Source organism: Cyprinodon tularosa, unplaced genomic scaffold, assembly GCF_016077235.1.
Source record: "Cyprinodon tularosa strain WSP-4 unplaced genomic scaffold, ASM1607723v1 ctg495, whole genome shotgun sequence".
In the NCBI taxonomy this organism is placed as follows: domain Eukaryota; kingdom Metazoa; phylum Chordata; class Actinopteri; order Cyprinodontiformes; family Cyprinodontidae; genus Cyprinodon; species Cyprinodon tularosa.
In genome coordinates, this window is record NW_024039224.1 from 580,932 (window position 1) to 587,500 (window position 6,569).

Consider the following 6,569-nt stretch of genomic DNA (forward strand, 5'->3'; position numbering starts at 1 on the left):
GAAGGTTCTGGGTTCGATTCCCAGCCCAAGGTCTTTCTGCATTGGAGTTTTCATGTTCTTCCTGAACATGCGTGGGTTCTCTCTGGGTACTCCGGCTTCCTCCCACAGTCCCAAAACATGACTGTTAGGTTATTTGGCTTCTCTAAATTCTCCTTAGGTGTGAGTCTGTGCGTGAATGGTTGTTTGTCCTGTTTGTCTCTGTGTTGCCCTGTGATGGACTGGCGACCTGTCCAGGGTGTTCACCACCTCTCACCCGTAGACAGCTGGAGATAAGCACCAGCACCCCTCGCGACCCCACTTGGGATTAAGCGTGTTAGAAGATGGATGGATATATATATATATATATATATATATATATATATATATATATATATATATATATATATATATATATATATATATATATATATATATATATATATATACACAAATATACCTACTTATAACTTTGTATTCTACCCATCTATTCTCTATAATCAAATTCTATGAAATAATTTAGTTTTCATTAAAAATCAAATAGCTATTTGTATATGTTTACGCTACAAATTCTTCCTCAAAATATCTATTAAATTAATCTTTTTCCTAAAACATTCAAACTCTCTCCTCGTATATCTTCTCTTGTTTTCACATTTATGACATTCCAGTATAACATGTTGTGTTGTTTCCACAGAAATCACATTTGCCAGTAGTATGCTTTTGAATTTTGAAAAGTGTATAATTAAGTCCTGTATGCCCAAATCTTAATCTTGTTATTACTCTCTCATCCTTTCTATTTCGTCTTCCATTTTTTCTTTGTCCTAGTATCTTCTGAATTTTATAAAAACCATCTTCCTGTTTTTTCTTCATCCCACATTTTTTGCCATTTTTCCATCAGTTTTTCCTATAATAATACTCTTTCCCTCCGATTTACTTGTTTTAACTGTAAAACTTGATAGGATTTTGAATTGCCCTCTTTGCCATTTTATCTGCCCTCTCGTTTCCATCTATTCCAATATGTGCTAGAACCCACACAAATACAACTATCAAACTCGTATTTTTTATTCTGAATAATGTATTTCTAATAGAAGGTTCATCATACTATCTGATTGATTATATTTTAAACTTAATAATGCAGAGCTTGAATCTGAACAAATTACTGTTTTTAATGGTTTTATGTCTTTTACCCATTGTAAAGCTAATAATATTAGTGTCCCCTGTGTGTACTGGTAATGCATCTGGAATTCGTTTTCCTATTTTTATATTGAATATAAATACCGATATCCTGGTACTACTATTCCTATTTTCCTTGTTATTTTTTTAATGCATCTGTATAAATTTGGATATATTGGTAATAATTCTCAAATTCTCTAGATGTAACTGTACTAAATTGATATCTACCAAATACGATTCTCAATAGCGCTTTAACTGCACCCTCCGCTTTTGAGGTTTACCCAATGAATCCCAAACCGTCCCCTAAGCACTAACCCTTAAGTATGGAGTGGTACTCCAATGAAGTCATACTCGGGGCTGTGGAGGGCGCGCGCCTTGATTGAAGCGGGGTGGGGGTGGGGGTGGGGGGGGGGGGGGGGGGGGGTAATGTCTGTGTTAAATAATGACAGCAGAAAAGGAAAGCAGTCGTTGCGCAGATTGACATGACATCGAACATTTACCCCTTTTCCTTTTTCCAAAAATCTGATTTTCTGTCATTGTAACAAAGCTGCAGCGTTTGCGCGTCCCCGCGAAGGGTGCGCCACATTAGGGGTCATCCCAAAGCCTGTAGTGAGTGTCGCTACCCGATCCGTACCGGTAGCACGATCCGTACCATCAGCTCATTTGCGCCTGCGCGAACAGAATAACTTCCGGGTCGCCAAAAAATAATGTAATTACGGTACTGAAAAAACTTTATTTATATCCTTAAATAATTAAAGAATACTAAACTACATCGTAAAGACAATATTGAAGACTTTTCTGGAAGAAATTGATGCTTTTTAAATTCAATCCATTGTATTGCTTGACGTCATTTTTTCTGGAATAAAAATCCAAATTTTCGGGAAATGTTCCCTTATCAATGAAAAACTGCAGGTCACGAAATGTAGCAAATGAATCCATTGTGGGATCAGTACTGCTGGAGTGCATAGTTAAGTACAGAGTAAATCAAATATTTAAACAAATTTAAATATATACGCTGTGTGACGTATATTTGCGCATGCTCAGAGCAGTCAAAGTAACTATCACAAGGCGATTGAACTTTTTTATGTATTTCTGTTTTTTATTTTTAGAAAATGCAATATTGACGAAAATACAAAGATATACAAAAAGAAACCCATGCCTCTAAAAAATACAAAAGAATAAAAAAGTAAGAAAACGGAAATATTTCCACTGGAAGTTATTCTGTTCGCGCAGGCGCAAATGAGCTGATGGTACGGATCGTGCTTCCGGTACGGATCGGGTAATGACAGTGAGTAGGGCGTGTCGCTACCCGATCCGTACCGGTAGCACGATCCATACCATCAGCTCATTTGCGCCTGCGCGAACAGAATAACTTCCGGGTCGCCAAAAAATAATGTAATTACGGTACTGAAAAAACTTTATTTATATCTTTAAATAATTAAAGAACACTAAACTACATCGTAAAGACAATATTGAAGACTTTTCTGGAAGAAATGGATGCTTTTTAAATTCCATCCATTGTATAGCTTGACGTCATCATCAGACATGCTAAGAGCAGTCTGGGAATATATTATTGCGTAACGTTTATCTGATGCACTCTATGATAATAGAGTGAATGCACTCTATTATTTTTTTATTTGAGGAAAAAAAATGTATTTTATTCCTTAATAACATTAATTTTGTTTACACACACACATATATATCTCTCTATATATATCTCTCTCTATATATATAGAGAGATATATATAGAGATATATATATATAATCCATATTGTAATGTTTTACATTACATAAAGTTGTATAATAATCTTGAACACAAATACTCTTGTATAAAATAGATTTTTTAAGAACGTTAAAGTTATCAGTTGATATTTTAGCGCCCTCTGGTGTACACATCAAAAACAGGAGAAGACCTCGTCATTAATGCCCACATTGTTTATTTTTTACAAAAACCAAACAGGGAATAGAACAAAGAACACATAACAAAGCCAAAGCATACATTATTAAAAAATGGTAGTTAGAAAAGTTGGGCAGAGAATAAAATAATTCAGAGAGAGAAAGAAAACCTTTAAAACTTATTAAGAACTGACTATACAAACATTCTAAGAACTATGCTCGCAAAACATGGTATTGACCTTTAGTCCCATTACATCAACACAGTTGATGTAAAACATTTCCATGTCTTCCTGATACTGGAAGGAAATTAAGAAGGGATCCTTTGCAGAACTGTATCCTTCAAGGGCCATTTTCTGCCTGGGCTTGCTCATCTGTAAGACTTCAGGTTCTCCTATTTCCCCACGGAATAAGGCTTTGTGCTGTTGAATCCAGTCCCATGCTTTATGCAAGTCCCTCAGGGTCTGTGTCTGTCCCTAAAGTATGAAAAAAGTACATAAAAAAACGTAAAATACTATATAGTATATATATACACACGTGACTCAATTCTGTAGTTTCAAAAGAGGTGATCAGGAAAAAAACAGAACCAGGAGCTTGATGCTTTTCACCCTCGCTACACTAGCACTAAACATTAAACACACACCTTCGCATTGCCCTCTCCACCATCACCATTTCTGGGGGAAGTCTCTGCACTGGTGGACTTTGGAACCCTAAAGACCGGTTCCAGGATTCCTTCAAGAAGATGGGAGGATTCTTCTGTCCAGTGAGCAAATCGTTGTCCATGCCTTTGAATGGAACAACAGGGTCATTAGCACATAGTAAACTAAAATACAGAAGACATTGAAGTTTCCTGTGTGAAGGTACCCTTCAATGCAAAACCTCTCCATTATCTGGAGGCACCACCAACGGCGAATGATTGGCATCTCCCACTTGAAAAAACAGGCAAAAGCAAGTATAATAAAAATTACAAGTGGCTAGAAGAATTTCAATGTAATCAACCCCCCAAAAAACAAAAATAAACATACCTGGGAAAAGGTAAATGGGGTTGATGTGCTGATGCAGAGGGCATACTGTAAAACATCAAATAACTGTAACACACAGTTTGAACCATGAGTAAAAGCTTTAGGTAAGCAGTGAATACCATTAACATGAAGATCCCACAGTCATGTCCGTTGGACTGAAGAGGAAAATGCTAAGAAAAGAGAAGCAAAAAGACACATGTAAAAATAGAGAAAAGTACAACAATATATGAGCGATAAATATGTGTTTTACTGCAAACATTTTACACTTTGATAATTACAAACATACTTCAAGGTCTCTCCCTGTCTTCTCAGACCATGGCCCTGGATCAATAAAGGCTGCAATGCGTCTGCATACATTTGAATTATAAATTCAGATTAAGGTGACACACTGAAATATACAAGTAGCCTGAGAACGAGGCTTTTATGAACACCTAGCCTGAGAACGAGGCTTTTATGAACATATATCCAAAGAGACAGAACTGGCAATAGGCCACAACCAGTGAAACAATATAGCTTGAACCTAAATATATTTTTGTAGGCCTCGTCACCAAAACCATCTGGTCGAAGGGAGTCAAGGAACACTATCTCTCTCTGTTTTACCAGTAGAACCTGCAATTGATATTCTTTTTATTATCACATCATTAAACAGCAATACATATACATCCTTCACTGAGATTATTTAAAATACAAAAATTGTCATTACGCAGAGGAGGTAGTGATCAGCAGCGTCCTGTTGTTGGCTCCATGCTGGGAAAACTACATGTCTTTCGTTGTCAGGTCCTAATAATACCAATATGCATTAATATTACATCATACATGTTGTATACACTGAAGAATAGAAAGAGTGAGGAGGACAGCAATATAGATAAATTCACAAAAATACCTACAGGCAGTGAACACAAAGGATCCACATCTGCCTTCCACAGGGGCACCACATACAGATTGAAGATGTGTATGTCTTTTCCCTTGTGAAAACAGAAAGAATGATGTTAAGCATTTCAATTGTTTCACAGGGCGTAAATATGAAGATCTAGGCAATTTAATTACAAATCTTTTTGCCGTTTCCTCTACTATTTTTAGGCAAGCATTTCCAATCTGAAAAACATTGAAATTAACCAGTGATTAGACAGTTAGATATTACAGGTTTTATGAGACACATTTAAGAATACTTACATTTGATTCCATGCACTGACTTAACCCCAAGGACCAGAAATCCTCACGTGTAAGGCACACACTTCCCTCCTTCACAATTAGCTCAGCAGGTGAACAATCCTGGTCCAATATGTAACATAGCTAAATGAAAGAAAATTTAAATATTTCAGGAGAAGTTATTACATTTGGGGCAGCAATGTGAGAAAGGAGAGGAGATTAAATTAGCAGAGCCAGTCAGGCGCAGATTCAGAGCAAAATATGTCAAAGCATACAAGAGCCTCTTGAACTGGGTTCACATCCCGTTCCCACTTTGCTCCAGAAAAACAATAGGAATGCTCCTGCTGCCAGTCCCTTGAGGAGTATTCGTGGTCGTTGAGGAGCTGCCCTTCAGATAGTTGCTCATCTTGTTGTATATATGATGAAAACATTTTTTCAGTTATTCTCATGAAGTAAAAATATGAACACAAAGACACAGAAGTGTGAAACATCTAAAAGCACTTACTTGTTAACCTATAATAGGGCCTCAGTCTGGACACATTGACCTTCATGGTTGTTGATCCCTTCAGCACAGGGGCCACTCCCTTTTTTGTAATGTTTCCAATCTTGTAAGGTCCTCTGTGCTGGCTGGTCAATGTGTCCCCTGTACGTGGCCTTTTTGAAGCCCCTGAAATCAGACATTCATCCCCAGCCTCAACAGTTGCGACACGGGTAAATTTGCGTTTCCGGTCTCCAAAAGTCCTTTGCTGTCTTTCCTGTGCCATTTCAATATTTTGAAGAACCTTCAAAAATAGAAATGCACTTTAGGCAAGATTGTAAAAAAAATCTTATTTCTAGTATTTTCTCAACATTTACAAACCTTGGTATTAAGATTGTGTACTTCAGTCAGCTGTTTATCGATTTCATCCTCTGCATCACCAACCTCAAAGTTGTCTCCCATTGGACAGGTATTCATTATCTCGGGCAGACGTGGGTGACGGTGGAACAAGAGGAAGTATGGGGTGTATTTGGTTGAAGACTGATAGCAAAAAAGTTCATGGTTATCTGTTTTCAGATATTTTGTGCAAATGAAACACTAGTGTACTACCTGCTTGGCAGTGTTAATTCCATAAACAACTGCAGGAAGGTGAAGGTCCCAGTCATTATGGCTTTCGTTGACATACTTCCTCAGAGCACGCTTTATATTTTGATTTGTCCTTTCATCCTAAATGAAAGATATGTTTTTTCATAAATAAAGCAACTTGATTTAAACATGGAAGTTCTTGCAAAACAAAGGCTAAATACCTGTCCATTGGTCTGGGGGTGGTATGCACTGGACACAGCATGCTGGATGTTCAGCAGTTTAAAGATACTGTC